General features: G+C 43.0%; 1 pseudogene; it reads left to right on the forward strand.

Moving 5' to 3' along the window:
- The first annotated feature begins 15,459 nt into the window (after positions 1–15,459).
- Positions 15,460–16,125, forward strand: LOC120781406 (annotated as a pseudogene).
- Positions 16,126–18,230: the final 2,105 nt, after the last annotated feature.

The raw sequence follows: 18,230 nt of genomic DNA on the forward strand, positions 1-18,230 counted from the left end.
GAATACACACGTTCTATCGCACCACTGACTTCACTTTTCTGAGATTGAGCTAGATAGATTTCAATTCCCAACCCTTCCAAGTAGTTAAGAGTTATTGGGCTTATAAAGCTACCTTCATTGTCCATGACTAAATGCATTGATAATAGTGTAGTTTAGTCATTTGTGGAAATTAGTATTTTTCCAATATCTGGTCTTTATTTTCTTTACCATTGCGATAGTGTTCTTGCCCAATTGTTTCAAATTTTATACCTTCGTCTGCGATATCGGTAACTACTTTCTGTGTTTTCCTGATACGAAATTGTAAGAAATTTTCTTTATATACTTACTGTAATAATAAAATGTATGGAGCTAAAGAAATAAAATCCTTACTGATCACCAGCAAGGATAGAGGATCATACATGTAAGTCCTTAATTTGTAGAGGGAACATACTATGGCGAGCATTTCTTTCTCTATTGTGGATTAATTCTCTTCGGTTTTATTAAGTGATCTAGATATCTAAAATATGGGTCTGTCTTGACCGATTATCCCGTGTGAAAGGACTACTCCAATTGCAGTATTGTAAGCGTCAGTTGTCATAATAAGGGGTTTATTGAAGCCTGGGAATACCAGCATTTCAGAAGACGGTAAGGGAATATTTTATATCATTAAATGATTTTAAGCCTTCGTCTGTTAGTGAATTCTGTAGCCGTTTGGATTAACTTGCTTTTATTTGAGCATTTTCACCTCTAGTTAAATTGGTAAGTGGCTTGACAATTTTTGCAAAGTCTTTTATAAATCTCCTATAATATGATGCTAAACCCAGGAAAGCTCTTAATTCCTTAAGGTTGGCAGGTGCAGGAATTGTTTTAAACCGGAGATTTTTTCAGTATCTGGCAAAATACCTTCTCCCGTAGCGATATGACCTGAAAATTCACTTCTGTTCTAAAAACATTAGATTTTTGCTTTATTCAAAAGCGTGAACACCTCTTCAATATTTTGTAATTGTTCTTCTTTAGTTTTCCCTATTATCATAATGTCGTCGATATAAACGAAGCAGGATTTTTCCATAAGCGTTTTGAGAACATCGTTGATCATTCTCTAAAAAATGGATTGGGCATTTTTAAGACCGAATGGCATCCTAGTAAATTCATATTTAGATGTATGGAGAAAAGGCTGTCTTTCATATGTCCCTGCTCGGGAACCAGTTATGGGTCGGCCACCGCACAATCGAAACGCGCTATTTGAATTGCAAAGCTGAACTCGCTTACTTTTTTGAATAATTCCTTTTTTATACAAAGTGTCGCTTATTTACTATAAACTTACATACATATGTAAGAATTCTTACTTACTAGTAATTAATTCTATATACTCAGTTATCATAACATAAGCAATAATCATTGCAAAACACAGTTTGGTCAAGAAACGGCTTACATAATTAGTTATATGTAAATATATGCATTTACTTGATTAGGTCATTAAAAGTTTTAATATCAATTTAGAAGACCAAGTGGTCACACATATGCTCATATATAAATATGTGTGGATGTAAACAAATTTGTCTACATGTAGCATATGTATGTAAATATGTACCTACACTCAATGTTTCAAAGAGTAAATCTGTCGAAAGACTGATACGGCGACAAAGCGACACAGCATTAGTGGGACTCTCTTTCTCTCGCAAGATTGCACAATGACACAAAATGCAAAAATCCTATACCGAAATATACAAGGCCATAAGAGCACACATTGCACAATCTAGTGATATATGAACAGCTGTTTTGGTCAGTTTACTGTGATTGAATAGTATGTGAATTGGCGCACCTTCTGCATTCATTCTGAACAAAAAACTGTAACAAATCTTAATATTTTAAATATAAATTATTAAATCTATTTAAAACCTACGTTCACTAACAATTTAACGGCGAAATATGTCTTTACGTAAAATTACAGCTGGCATTAGGTTACAAGGATTTTTTACGTGTCCTTGCACGAAAATGAACATGGGTGCAATAATTGCACAGTGCAAAGGTTTTGAAAAGCAACAGAATCTCCCTATTGGCGAACGATCGCCGATTGTCACCGCTTCCCTCGCTTTATCAGTGTGGCGTTAGACCTGAAAAATCAATAATCGACCAGATAATCACCATACGCCAAACCTTGGAAAATAATTGTGAGAAGAGAAACGACACGCACGACCTCTTCGCCAAACTAATGCGTCTGGGTAAACTGACGTTAAGCAATACCAAACGCCCCGTCATGATCGGGAAGGGCCTCTCCGAGCCATTCGATACCAAACGAGGTTTCAGACAAGTCGACTCCCTATCGAGCAGGTACAATCTTCTAAAAGAGTGTACAGCTGTCGTATGCCGATGATATTGATATCATTGGCAAATAAGTCTGGCAGTGAAAGAGGGCAAGACCAAATATATCCTGTCATCAAACAGTCGTCGCACTCGCATAGATAACTTGATACGAGACTCTTTGGTTCGAGAGAGCTGTCATTTTTTATAACATTTGCCAATGATGCCTCTGCTGAAAAATATTAGCTTGGGTGTTTAATAAATTATACAAAACACTAAATTAAACACTTTGAAAATGCATACATACATACATAAATGCTAAAATGCAAAATCATTAATTAATTTACATAAACATTTATTTTGCCAAAATATGTTCGCACAGTTCAATGAAATATCATTTCACACTAATTTCGTCAAGTAATTATAGCGCTGCTCTTCTGGCATCCCGCCTTTTTCACTAACTGCTGGTTGACGGCACCCTGATTGTGTTTTGTTGCCAACTCAGAAAACAGATCAGGGTGCCCTGCCAGCTGACAAGCGAGAGAGCAAGAAAAGAGATTCTGATCAAGTTATCTATGTCACTGTTGACTGTCATAACTTCGAAGTTGTAGATAATTTCGTCTATCTTGGAACCAGCATTAACTACAAAAACAATGTCAACCTCTAAATGAAACGCAGAATAACTCTTACCAACAGTTGCTACTTCGAACTGAGTAGGTAATTAAGAAGTAAAATCCTCTCTGGACGAACAAAAATAAAACTCTATAAGTCACTCATTATTCCCGTCCTGCTATATGGTGCAGAGGCATGGTCGATGACAACATCTGATGAGTCGACGTTAGAAGTTTTCGAGAAAAAGGTGCTGCGGAAGATTTATGGTCTTTTACGCATTGGCCACGGCGAATACCGCATTCGACGGAAGGACACCTTTGACATAGTTCAGCGAATTAAGAGACAACGGCTACGCTGACTAGCTCATGCCGTACGTATGGACGAAAACACTCCAGCTCTTAAAGAGTTTGACGCGATACCCGCCGGGGGAAGCAGAAGAAAAGGAAACTTCCATTCCGTTAGAATGGCCAGGTGGAGAAGGACCTGGCTTGAATTTCCAATTGGCGCCACGTTGCGAAAAGAAGAAACGACTGGCGCCTCTGTTGTTAACTCTTCTACCGCCCAGGCAGGTTGACGGGTGCCGCATGCGTGCGGCAACCAAGAGCTAGCACCTCCTAATCCAGGGTGTTATGCGACTCCCGTGCCCATTGGATGATTTGCAGCCAGGAGGTAAATTGGGCTATATTAGAACGGAGCCTCCCCAACACCGGGCCGAATTGGGGAGTAACTGTGACCTTACCGCGCCAAGGAGCTCTGGCGTGGCGGACCTCCTAGTTCCCCATAAGCTAAGTAGACCCGACAGCTCACCTCGTTGAGCCGAGGGTCGTAAGAACAAGATGAACGACAACAACAAAAAACCCAAAAATAAAACAGCAACTCCCAACGATTCGACCAAAGTTCAAGGAGCTAAGCGGAAGTTCAGCTTCCTTGATGCTCTCTCGCCAGAAGAGCTGGCGCTGTTCGAGGAGCATGCCAGGGAGGATGACGACGACATGCCCTCGTGCAGCGGCGTCCAAGCGTCGAAAGCCCCGGATGGATGCTCAAAGCACCACCAGGACCCCCTGTAGCAGGCTCTGACTCAGGGGTGTCATGTCGGGCAGAGACCGACGGTGCGAGCAAGAGGAGAAGAAGGCGCAGGAGGGGAGGGCAGCACCCTCTCCCGTCAGCTGGCAAACCCGGCGGATGCGATGACCCTCGTCGGAAGGACATGAGCGGGGCCAGCCTCAAATGGTACCTGCGGCACCTCCGGGACGGGAAGATCCCGAGGTGGCGGAAACCTTGGCCAAAGGAAGAAGCAAAGGGAGCAGGGCTCTCACTAAAAAGGAGCGTGACAGTACCGCGCCCGCTCGTGTGCAAGGCAGCCGTGCAAGTGACCGTGGCCATGTCAGTGCAGCCACCTATGCACAGACCGCGAAGCGGAAGAGCGGGCAGTTAACGTCGCAGGAGTCCCCCAGCTCCAAGAGGATGACGGGCGACAACTGAAGGATAGCCGGAAGCCAACCATCAGCACCGGCTCCCCCCTGGTGGAGGAGGGGCGGCGCAGATATGCGGATGCTGTCAAAGGCATCCGCATGGCTGTACTGCCTCTGAACTACCCGGCGGAGGCGTTGGAATCGGAGCAGCTTACCGTGCTGCCGGACCTCCTCATGGAAGAGGTATTCAGAGGAGATGAATACGCGGCGTCCTTCCTTGGGGTGGATTTCACAGGTGGCGTGATGAAGGTGGACTGCATGGATGAGATGTCCGCCAACTGGCTGTGTGAGTTTGCACCAAAGCTGGAAGGCTGGACAGGTCCAGTCCTCTGTGCAAAAAGGGCGGAGGACATACCGATCATGCATAGTATGACGATGCTCCTCCCCCGGTGCGGGGACAAGCCCTACCAGTTTGCTCTGGGTCAGGTTAAGAACCAGAACCGGGGCCTCACGGACAGCAGCGCGAACGACGGCGGGGATGAGGACTTGCCCCTCATCGAACCAATGTTATAGTGGCCGTCGATATGGAAGTCGCCCAGGTGAACCTGCATCACGCGGTGGCAGCTTCGGTTGTCATAACGAGCAGGTTCACAGCGGAAAAACTGGGCATCCTGCTGATCCAAGAGCCTTGGGTCTACAAAGGAGAGGTCAAAGGCCTCAAGACAGAATACAACAAGGTAATCAGGGATCTCTCTAGCGAGCGACGTAGAACTTGTATAGTAGTCAGGAGCAATATTAAATTTTTCTGTATTTCAGAATTCCTGACGCAGGATCTGGTGGCGGTACAGGCCAGGGACTATGAAGGCAAGGACTTCATCCTGGCGTCAGCCTACTTCCCGGGGGAGGCATCCACAGCACCCCCCGTAGTGGTGGAAAGGCTTGTGGAGTACTGCAGGAGGTACAGGCTGCCCCTTAGCATCGGATGCGATGCAAACGCCCACCACGTAGAGTGGCGCAGTACGGATTGCAACTCGAGGGGTGAGCCTTTGTTGGAATACGTATTAGGTAACAATTTAGCAAAAGAGAATGTGGGGTGCGAACCCACCTTCATAACGATAAGCAGAAGGGAAGTGCTTAACATCACCTTCAGCAACGAGCCTGCAAGCGGTTTGGTCTCACGGTGGAGGTTCTCGACGGAGCCCTCCCGATCAGACCACAGAATCGTAAGGTTCGCGCTGAAGGTAGAGGTCAGACAACTCCCCATTAGACGCAACCGTCGGAGGGCAAATTGGGGTACCTTCAGGGGAAGGCTGAGTGAGGAATTGAGTAGGGAGGGGCAAACTGACAATAGCGTTACGGGCCCGGGAATAGAGACCAGGTTATCTGCGCTGAACGGATCCATCATTAACGCTTACAATGACAGTTGCCCCCTAAAAGTGCCCACAGACAGGCGCAACAGTTCCTGGTGCTCAAGAAAGCTTGCAGACCTTAGGAAAAAAGTACGTAGTCTATTTAATAGAGCAAAGCGTACAGGGGTCTGGGAAGAGTATAAGAGCAACCTCACTCTATATAATAAGGAGATTAGGTCTGCTAAACAGGCTAGCTTTAGGAGATTCAGTGAAAATGTCACCTCCACACCAGAAGCGGCTCGACTGCACAAGGCGCTGGCTAGAGGCAAGACTGACACAGTGCTAGCAATTAAAAGAAGCGACGGGACGGGACCATCGCGGAAGAAAGAGCCATAGAGCTTCTGCATTCTCACTTCCCGGAGACTATTCCGGAAGACCAGTGTCTACCCGTAATTGAACACAGGCCATCCCGATCCGACTGGGCTATCGCGAAACAAATATTCACCGCGGACTCGATCAAGTGGGCAATGGCCTCGTTCGAGAAGTTCAAGTCTCTGAGAGTGGACGGTATCTTCCCAGCGCTTTTACAACAGGGTGAGCAGATTCTGCTGCCACACCTGATTCGGCTGCTGAGGGAGAGCCTCGCAATAGCGTATATCCCTGAGGTATGGAGGACGGCTGAGGTGATCTTCATACCCAAAGTAGGAAGAAAAGACTATTCTCTAGCCAAATCTTTCAGGCCAATTAGCCTAACTTCCTGAAGATTGCACCCCTGCTTGCTGCTCAGCATGCATACGGCATACGGCTCTTTACTAGTTAACTTCGGAGATAGAGAGTGCACTGGAGAGTGGGGAAGTGATGCTATGCGCCTTCCTGGACATCGGTGCCTTTGACAACACATCTCACAGGAGTGTAGCCAGTGCACTGGAGAGAAGGAATGTGGCAGCACCGGTGCGTAGATGGATAGAGGCCGTACCGCTCACCAGAATTGCTGAGACTTCAGCAGAAGGTACAAGGATTCGTCTCGGCACAACAAGGGGCTGCCCACAGGGTGGTGTGCTATCACCACTACTATAGAGCCTAGTCGTGGACGACCTGTTAGCACTGCTAACGGACAATAGAATCCGCTGCCAAGGGTAAGTGGACGACATTGTAATCATAGCCAGAGGTAAATTTGAGGACACTCTCTGCGACCTGGTACAACGAGGTCTAAACTTGGAAAAGGGGTGGTGTAGAGTAGTTTAACTGAGTATCAACCCCTCAAAGACGACCGTAGTTCCGTTTACGAGAAGCAGGGCCCTACCTGGTCTCAGGAATATCACACTTGGTGGTAGAGAAGTCGAGATGACTAGCAGGGTCAAATATCTTGGTCTTACGCTGGATTCAACTTTGCGCTGCAAGCAGCATGTGAACCAGACCCTGGTAAAAGCAACAAAAGCATTAATCGTGTGCAATCGGCTGGCGGGAAAATCCTGGGGCTGTAAGCCAAGGATCGTAAGGTGGTTGTACACCATGATTGTTCGAGCGATAATTACGTATGGGGCGGTGTCCTGGGCCTCAATAGCGTCGCAAGCTTCGGTAGGAACCCAACTATCGAAGCTACAGCGGCTAGCTTGTGTCTGCATGACAGGCGCAATGCGTACTTGCCCAACGGCAGCTCTGGAGGTCCTGATGGAACTCACACCTCTTCATTTGGTGATCGGTAAAGTAGCCAAGCACTCACTTCTGCAAATGACAGCAGAGGGGTGTGGCAAAGGTAAGGTAATATCGTCCCAGAGGATGGAGGTGATAAGTGGTAATATTCCAATAGCCCTCCTCCCGAAGCACAGCATTACCAAAACAATTAACCTCACGAAGAAGTTCAAGGTTACCCTCGGCAACAGGAATGAGTGGAACGACTCTACTCTTGAGCTAACGCTGAGGGAAAGCACGTTGAAGTGGTACACCAACGGCCCGAAAACATCGGAGGGAATTTGGGGCAGGGATCGCTGAACAGCCTAGCTGAACGAAACCAGGTGCACATAATTTGGGTGCCTGGTCATAGAGGTATAGCCGGCAACGAACTGGTCGGTAGCTTCGACCAATATGGTAGGGCCCGAACCATTCACCGGGGTGGGCCCCCATACCGTAAAGGAGCTGCTCCGTAAGGAAGAAAGAGTGGACAGGGAAAGGAATTGGCAACGAGCGCATGGTATGTGACATGCTAAGTTGCTAATTGGGGGGTACAACCAGAATAGGTTTAAATCAATAATTAACCTCCCAAGGAATAAACTCAGGCTTACTGGTCGCATTCTACACCGGCCACTGCAAGCTGAATAGGCTTTTATTTAACATGGGCCAATCATCTTGCGCCAACTGCCGGTTTTGCAACAGGGAGCCTGAAACCCCGGAACACCTGCTAACCGACTGCGCAGCAGTCTGTAGACGCAGGTTAAAGGCCCTTGGATCCATGTTTCCGAATAGGGATCACATCGCCTCACTAGCACGCAGTAGGATATTGGACTTAATCAATATACTGGGGCTTAGTGAGTCCCTGTGAGTTAGGAGAGGGCACAATAGACCTAAGGTCGCGGTGCATTCCTCAATTATTTACCTAATCTAATCTAATGTAAACGTATAAAAATATAAGCAAACTAGCTAACATACAAGTACATATATACGTTTGTAACAGCAGTATGTGCAAGGGGCATTCCAAAGAAAACAGGACTTTTCGAATCTAGCGCCCCCTGGTAGGGCCATCTATATGTCGACTGGTCCGTTAGAATCTGTTATCTTCATCGATTGTCCCGGGAAAACTTCATGACATTTCATCGACTGGAAGTTATTGCGTTTTAAGTGTCAGTATTTTTTTGTTGTTAGTGCGAAAATGAGCTTCGAACAAAGAGTCAACATTAATTTTGTTCTAAAATTGGTAAATCTTTTACCGAAACGTTTCAATTGATGAAACAAGTTTATGGCGATGATTGCCTATCCCGTAGCAGAGTGCACGAGTGGTTTCAACGTTTTCAAAGTTATCCTGAGGATGTAAATCAAAATCCGTGATCAACGGAAATTCCATCAAAACTGTGCGTGAATTCATCAAAAATCAGCCGAAATCATCATTGAAACTCATGGAAATGGAATTGAACATCTCCAAAACATCGATTGACTGACGACCAAAAATTGCTCAGAATCCGTCTCATCGATCGACGCTTGTGACCGATTATTTGTCCAAACATCTCATTTTAACCATTAACCACTCCCCGTATTCACCTTTCCCTTTTCGGAAAAATGCATTTGCCCATGAAAGAAAAGCGTTATGCAGACGTAGAGACTGTTCACATGAGCTATGAACGTTATGCAACATCCCACATCGCATCCCGTCACTGAATAATCTAATTCGCTACCCAAACTATCAAAAGGGATAGATCCGAACGGGATCCCTCTCTTTTTCGTTTCATCCGCAAAGTAAGACGGTCGACCCTCAACGATTTTTTTCTTCTTAAAACCGCAACCTCCGCACATTCTTCTTGTGACTTCTCAAAAAAGTGACGTTGTGACGTGAGTCCCGGATTTCGCCGCAGTGTCAGTGTGTTAAAAGAATAATTAAATTGTTATACTAATAAAAGAAATACAATTAGTGAAATCAACTAAATAAAAATTGAAAGTGTGCGATAGAAAGTGCTGTTTTTATTTGGCATAAGTATACTACAAGTATATCGAGTAAGTATACTAGTGTTGCACGTTAACAAATGGTCCTTCGAGCCTATCCGAAAAGCACCTAAGTACAAAAAAATATATATATACATATATATATATTAAAGTGAACACAGAACATACAAAGTCACGGTGCAAAAAAAAACAGAAAGATCACACAAGTTGAACACACATGAAAAAAAAGGAAAGTGATCTGAAGTGAAGGAATAAGATACAAAAAAGAAACAGAAATTGTACAGTGAGTGAAAAAAAACAACAAAACCTACTAACATTAAAACGGGCGCGGTATTAATATCGGGTGATTTTTTAAGAGCTTGATAACTTTTTTTTAAAAAAAAACGCATAAAATTTGCAAAATCTCATCGGTTCTTTATTTGAAACGTTATCTATGGCCATTTTGAGGGAAAACTTCGGAGAACAATTCATCTCAAGAAATGGACCCGTAAGTTGGCCACCAAGATCATGCGATTTAACGCCTTTAGACTATTTTTTGTGGGGCTACGTCAAGTCTAAAGTCTACAGAAATAAGCCAGCAACTATTCCAGCTTTGGAAGACAAAATTTCCGAAGAAATTCGGGCTATTCCGGCCGAAATGCTCGAAAAAGTTGCCCAAAATTGGACTTTCCGAATGGACCACCTAAGACGCAGCCGCGGTCAACATTTAAATGAAATTATCTTCAAAAAGTAAATGTCATGAACCAATCTAACGTTTCAAATAAAGAACCGATGAGATTTTGCAAATTTTATGCGTTTTTTTTTAAAAAAAAGTTATCAAGCTCTTAAAAAATCACCCGATATAACAAAGCTTAACAAACAAAAACCTAAAATCAAAAACGGGCGCGTTATAATCACAGATAAATTAACAAACATATAAACATATATACATAAGTCGCAGGGGACTACGCCAACGAACAACAAAGGAGGAAGAAACCTAATCAAAAGGGACAGCGCTGGACATACATACATACACATTTATAAAAATTAACAGAGGAACAAACAGGGACGAGAAAGGGGATAAGTAAAATAACCCAAACACCCTGGCGGAAAGTAATGTGAGTCCGTTCCATACATTAATTTGATATATGTATATAAAAATATATAAATTTAATTATTACGCACATATATGTATATGTATGTATGTATGTTGAGGACAGTTTTGACGGCATTTCGGGACACCGTTAACTGTTCTTAACAGTTCGATATATGTATGTACATATATCTATAAAAAAAAATTAATAATAACTGCAAAAAATTACAGTACCCGCCTTTTGCTTAACTTGTGTCGTTAGACACCCCGTTATATAATTTCTAAAAAAAACAAAAAAAAAATCCTAAGTCAAGTGTTACATACTTGCAATAATTCCTGCGATACCCCTTGGGCTATAAAAAAAGTAGCAATGTTGACGCCGCCCCCGCCCAATTTCTTTGCCACGTCTCTATCGGCAGAGCAATCTTTTCTTTTTCTCTTTTCGAAGTTTTTTCGAAGTTTTAATTCGCGCGCAACTAAACACTTACTAAAAAGTTGCGCGCGCTCTCTCCTTTTGCGACCTCCTAGCGATACAGACGTGGTAAGTGTGTTTCCAATTTGTTATTTTTAAATATATGTATTATATGAAACCTTTTGTTTTATTTAATATTTTTGTGGAATCATTTGCGCCGACCGTTTCCCCACGGCCAACCACATCTTTGGAACGAACGAGCACCGTGCTCCACCACCCGAATTATCATTGGTCCTTCGAGCCGGATAACAGGTAACAAGTCGATTTTTTATTAAAGTGAAAGTGCATAATTTGCCCGCTTTAGCAACTCGCAAGTTACAGCCAAACATATTTTGGATTTGTGCTTTGCAGGCTAAAGGCAATAGATTGGTTAATTTGTGCATCATTTATGTACAAACCCCATTGTGCTGTGTGAAGTGGAGACCAAAACTTATTTTTGGCACTCTACCCACAAAATCAAAGCACAAGATTGCAGGTAGTATTGTACTTCATTTAAGTACCACAACAAATACACCTGGCAAATGCACTATTTCACTTTACAAAAAAAACCACACTCTGTTATTCGAGAAAAAGTTATAAATTTCTTGGACGCACAAAATCGTCTGGAGCGTCAACAATCTCTCTCGGGTTTTGGTTTTTCCTTGTGGTTTAATTTGAGTCTAGTCGCTCAACTCTGCCTTCCCATATATTGCTCGAATAGCAATAAAGGCAAGCAGCAATAACGCAGCTGCAGTTTCGCGAGTGAACAAAAAAAAAAAAAACAAAATACAAAAATTAATACAAAGTGCAGTGAGTGACACTCAAAAATTGGAGAAAAGTGAAGTGAGCGACGGCTAGAACATCAAGCAGCAAAGTCAGAGCAGCAAAGGCGAAGACCCAAAGACCAAGCAGCAAAGGGAGAGCAGCGAAGGCAAAGCAGCAAAGAGAAGCAGCACAGGCCAAGCAGCAAAGGGAGAGCAGCAAAGGCAAGACAGTACAGCCACCATCCCAACAAACAAAGAGTATAGTGGTGAAATCGAAATAGTTCGAAAATAACCCAGTGATAAAAGTGAAAGTGAATAGTGGATATAGTAAATCCAATAAGTGCCTGTGAATTTTTATCTGTATTTATACATATTTGGATTTTAATAAAGCAATTAAGCACAAATCAATTTTGTTGGTGTACATAGTCAAGGACTAGGCGTGCAAGTGCATTGGGACGATTACCCAGCAAGCACATTCAAATTAAAATTAAGAGAAATACTTTGAGAAAATAATTTACTAAATTGATTAATTTTTTTTGTGCTTTCGAATATTCCCGCTTCACTAAGAAACAACGCACTACTAATTTAGAGTCTGTCCGTGATTGGTTCTATAACTTTTGAACTTTTGCAACATATTTGCAAATATTTTTTAAATTTTAATTTCAAGTTCAAGTCCGAGTTTGTGCAACATTTTTGCAGTTCCGGTTCAATTTTTGAAAACAATGGGATCAATCAGAGTCTTTACCACAGCTGCAGACGCTCTACTGGCGTTTGAGGAGTCTTTTACTCCAACAGCAAACAATCAAAGTGCCTACTCTCTTGAAGTTCAACAAGCTGAACTGAAATCTCTGTGGGCAGAGGTAAAGTCAGAATACAAGTTGTGTTTGACAAAAGTGGATCCTTCTGACACAAGATCAATTGACGACATTAAACTTAAATATACAAGCTGTTACCACGCTTATATGTGTTGCGCGGCCTTGATGGGCTACACACACATCCACAACCTCACGGGGTTCAACCAAAGCCCTACTTCAAATTCTACAGTGATTCAACCTGAACGGTTACAACAAACTGTAGAACCCGTGAGGTATACCATCAACCTGCCGCCATGTGATACCGACATATTTCATGGCGATGTTTTACAATGGCCCTCATTTAGGGATTTATTTGCCGCCATTTATGGGAATAACCCAAGGCTATCTCCGGTAGAAAAGTTATTCCATTTGAATCAAAAAACGCGAGGTGAGGCAAAAGATATCGTTTCGAAAGCGCCATTGACGAATGACGGATTCGCATTGGCTTGGAACAATTTGTTGTGTAGGTATGAAAACAAGCGAGTGCTTGTCAATACACAGTTAAATTTACTATTCAAGCTTCCGCACATCTCTACAGAATCTGAGACCGAACTCAGAAATTTACAGCGGGAGATTAATAGCTGCATTTCAGCTTTACAAATACATGGCATCAATGTAGATAGCTGGGATGCAATTTTTACGTATTTGTGTTCAATCCGACTACCGGACTATACACTATCGCTTTGAGAACAATCTCTGGATTCGGATTCAGAGATTCCAAAATGGGTTGAGTTAGACAAGTTTCTAACCAAACGGGTTAAAACGCTTGAGAGAGTATCAAATCTCAAAGGCGAGTTAGGTACTCAATCCAAAATTAAGTCGGATGATGGTGAGGATCGGATACCAACCTTGCAGTCAAGGATTGGATCTAAACTCCCCAATGCCTATCACGCCAAGACAAACCATATCAAATGTAAACTGTGCTCATCTCAATCGCACATTTTGAAAACTTGTCAAAGATTCATTGAGATGCAGCCTAACGCACGGTTAAATGCTGTCAGAAAACTCCACGTCTGCCTAAACTGTTTATCAGACTCACATGAAGTAAAAAATTGTAAAAGTCTGTTTAATTGTAATAAATGTAAACAGAGACATCACTCTATGATTCATCGGGATCAAAGGGAGGAAATAGCTCAGATATCTGACAGCACCGACACTACTGAGATTTCTACTAAATCTCATGTGGCCTCTATTAAGGCCAATGTTTCAAATATGCCTACCAGTCGAAGCATGCTCTTAGGTACAGCCATGGTGACCATATGTCACAACGAGAGCACCTTCACTGTCAGAGCCCTGATTGATTCGGGATCTGAAGCCACCTTCGTAAGCAATAGTCTGCAAAAAGGCTTACATTTGGCAACCAAAAAGGTCAGCGCGCGAGTTTCAGGATTGAATAATGCCGTATCAGGACAAGTTCAATCGGTATGCTCGATCACAATTGGCTCGCCCCGTAACAAAGGTTTGAAACTAGAAGCGGAAGCTTTGGTACTGCCAAAATTGACTGGACTGCTTCCATCCAGATCAATTAACTCTTCAGTTTTAAAAAGGCTACCTAATATCCCCTTAGCGGATAATAATTTCTATACGAGTCAAAAGGTTTACTTGTTGATCGGAGCGAATCTTTACCCGAAAATCATACTAAATGGGGTAAAATCGAAAATCTTCGGATCCCTCGTTGCACAACGTATGGTGTTCGGTTGGATTTTAACAGGTTCCGTTCCCTCCGAAGAATCGAAGAATAATACGACTTACGTTACATATTTTAACGAGGTATCCTTAGATAATCAGCTGTCCAAATTCTGGGAGCTAGAAGAAATATTATAAAAACCATTTCTCACCGTGGAAGAACAATATTGTGACAAGTTATATTCAGAAACTACCATTAGAAGCAAAGAAGGGCGTAACATTGTTTCACTCCCATTTAAAGTTTTTCCAGTAGAAACTAATTTTGGAGCATCTCGCCATATTGCATTCAAGTACTTGTACTTGAGAAGTGAGAAATCTCTCAATAAACAACCTCTCGTTAAGGAAGAATACCGAAAGGTCTTGAGAGAGTACATAGATTTAGGCCATATGCAACGGGTTCCACACAACATGGCAGAAAATCCGTACAAAAATTTACTATCTTCCTCACCACGCCGTTTACAAACCTGAAAGTAAACCTCTAAGCTTAGAGTCGTTTTCAATGCTTCCTGTCCCACATCCAATGGTGTAAGTTTAAATGACATTTTGTACACCGATCCAGCACTCCAAGCTGATCTTACTATTATGATCACCAAATGGCGACTTTTTAGATTTGTGTTCAATACTGATATTGAAAAAATGTATCGTCAAATTTTGGTCAATTCTAAGCATACATCTTATCAAAGAATCCTTTTTAGGGATTCTTTGGACGGGGACGTCAATGAGTTTCAATTAAACAGAGTCTCTTTCGGGCTCAATTGTGCTCCGTATCTAGCAATCCGTACACTAGCTGAAGATTCAAAATCAGCGTTCCCCTTAGCTGCGAAAATAATAAAAGCTAATACGTACGTAGACGACGTCTTATGTGGTGCTCATGAAATCTCCACTGCAATTGATTCAAGAGACCAGTTGATTAAATTATTAGCCTCAGTCGGCTTCCCATTAAGAAAGTGGACATCAAACAGCAAGAAGATTCTGAGGGGCATACCTAACGATCATCTTTTGACCACAGATTTTCTGGAATTCGACAGCAGTAGCGAAGCCAAAACATTGGGAATTCGATGGAACGCGAGATCGGATAACTTTTACTTTTCCACTAAGCCGCTGGACAACAAAGTCTCTTTCACTAAAAGAGAAGTTTTGTCCATGATAGCTAAATTGTTCGACACAGCAGGATGGTTAAGTCCAGTAATCATCGTTGCTAAAATCTTAATGCAGGACATTTGGTTGGAAAAAACCGATTGGAACGAAGCTTTGACTCCCAAATCTCTCAAGCAGTGGAAGACATTTTTAGAAAATTACCCACACATAAGCAATATCAGGATCCCTCGATGGGTATGTTATACACCGAGCTGTCATGTACAGTTCCATGGATTCTGCGATGCCTCAGAAAAGGCGTACGGCGCAGCCATCTATTTACGCGTGCAGGTGAACGACCACGAGATTAAAACGGGCTTGCTTTTAGCAAAAACAAAGGTCGCTCCTGTTAAAACCATCTCAATACCGAGATTAGAATTATCTGGTGCTCTTTTATTAGCTAAAATGGTTGAATATCTTCAACCCAAGCTGGAAATTGTACATCAAGGAATATATTTATGGACTGACTCCACCATTGTTCTCGCATGGCTACGTAAGCCACCGTGTTCGTGGTCAACTTTCGTCGCGAATCGAATATCAAAGATTTGCGAGCATACTCAAATTGGAAACTAGAGGCATGTCAACTCCGAAGATAATCCCGCCGACCTGCCCAGCAGAGGAATCTCTCCTCAAGATTTACAACCAAATGATCTTTGGTGGTGTGGTCCCAAGTGGTTAAAACTTCAACCATCCGAGTGGCCAAACCAAAATTATGCAGTAGACGTTGATACTACTCTGGAGGCCAAGAGCATTCGTGTACATCATACATCAGTTATTGAGACCGAAGATGTTTTGGAACGTTTTTCCGAATTTTCAAGAGCACTCCGCGTAATTTCTCGAGTCTTCAGATTCTACAACAAAATTCATCCAGGATACAAAACTCCTACACCGTCTGCAACGCTCACTTCTGATGAAGTTAAATTTGTCAAACACCGACTTATTCAGTTAACTCAGAAGGCACATTTTGCTTCTGAGTACTCAGATTTAACTAAGAATCTTCCCATCAATAGTAAATCTTCGATTCTATCATTAAATCCATTTGTTGATACTAACGGAATCATAAGAGTAGGCGGACGTTTAAACAACGCTCCCTCCCTCAGCTTCGACGAGCAGCACCCAATTATACTACCATACAACTGTCAATTCTCGAAATTATTGGTCAAATTTATTCATCTCACTTCCCTTCACGGAGGCAATCAACTAGTCCTGCGTCTTCTGCGAATGCAATTTTGGATCCTCAAGGCTAAGAATCTAATCCGCACAGTGATACATAATTGTAAGATCTGCGTTTTATATAAAAAACGAGAGCAAACACAACTTATGGCATCACTTCCTGCGCCACGAACAAGTCTTACAAGGCCCTTCGAGTCAACCGGAGTAGATTTCACTGGTCCATTCGACATCAAAAACTATACAGGCCGAGCTTGCCTAATAACAAAGGGATATGTATGCGTTTTTGTTTGCTTTTCAACAAGGGCTATCCATCTTGAAGCCACTAGTAACTTATCTACGGCCGCATTCATGAGTGCCCTCACAAGATTCGTATCACGTCGGAGTTGCCCAAATCACATTTATTCGGATAATGGCACTAACTTCGTTGGAGCATCGAGAGAAATCAAGAAAGATTTCAAAGCCTTCTTAAAGACATGCCCTGACGCGATAGCCAACTCCAGCAATTTCCCCCACCTAAAATGGCATATCATTCCTGCAGGTGCTCCTCATATGGGAGGCTTGTGGGAGGCAGGTGTGAAAAGTTTTAAAAGTCATTTCAAAAAATTGACAGGATCCATGAAGTACACCTTCGAGGAACTTACTACGCTGTTAACTCGAATAGAAGCCTGTCTAAACTCTCGGCCCATCAGTTCTATGACGGATGACATCAATGACTTGACTCCGTTAACACCTGGCCATTTTCTGGTCGGTGCTCCCCTGCTAGCACCGGTAGAACCAGAAATCACTGAAAACCCATTATCATTAGTAAACCGATGGCAAAAATTAAAGGCCCTAAGTCAACACTTCTGTCAGAGATGGAAGACCGAATACTTAAAGGAACTTCAAAAACGAAAGAAATGGAAACATTCCCAACAGAACGCCGAAGTCAACGACCTAGTGGTAGTTCGTGACGAAAATTTACCTCCAAATGAATGGAGATTGGGCAAGATAATCAAAGTGCATCCAGGGTTGGACCAGCGAGTTCGGGTGGTAAACATCCAAACTCAACGTGGCTTAATTTCTAGGCCTATAACAAAGATTATAATTTTACCCAAACAATGTTAATATTCTCACGTTAATAATCTTTCTTTTCGTTTAAAAAATTATTTAAAATGTCAACAATCAACTGCCCCCTATGCGTAGATAGCCATCTACTCCGCTGGTGTCCAAAGTTCCGTCAGATGTCCCCAGAAGATAGGCTGAGGACCACATTGATCAACAGATATTGCAGCAACTGCCTCGCGTGAAGCCATTCAAAGAATGAATGCGACAGCGTAATACGCTAAAAACGTTGCGACAATCCACACCGCACGATGCTTCATGACATCAGTTCAGACGCCGAAGAACAAGATGACGATGTCATTGAGTTGACATGGGCACAGCAGGTCGAGGCAGCGAAAATGGAAGAAAATTCGTTGACAATTGGCACGACGGATTCGGAGCCCCATCGACCACATCAACCGACTTCAACAGTCAAGCAGTCGCAAAGCTCTGACCAACGATGCCCCTCCCGCATACCACACGCCCAAGATCGAGCCAGAATCGAGTCGTCTCGCCGACTTCGGCGTGCTGGTAACTTCCTTTCGGATTGGCGGCATGGCAACGATCGACTGAGACTCGATTCGTCTCAACGACATTGTCCGGACCGAACCAGACTCGATTCGTCTCGTCGGCCACCTCATCCGAAGCGAAGACGAGACGTTCGTCGTCAAGCCGATGCACGCCGTATCATAAATAACAGGCATGCAACACA

The sequence above is a fragment of the Bactrocera tryoni genome, unplaced genomic scaffold (assembly GCF_016617805.1).
Source record: "Bactrocera tryoni isolate S06 unplaced genomic scaffold, CSIRO_BtryS06_freeze2 scaffold_7, whole genome shotgun sequence".
Classification (NCBI taxonomy): Eukaryota; Metazoa; Arthropoda; class Insecta; order Diptera; family Tephritidae; genus Bactrocera; species Bactrocera tryoni.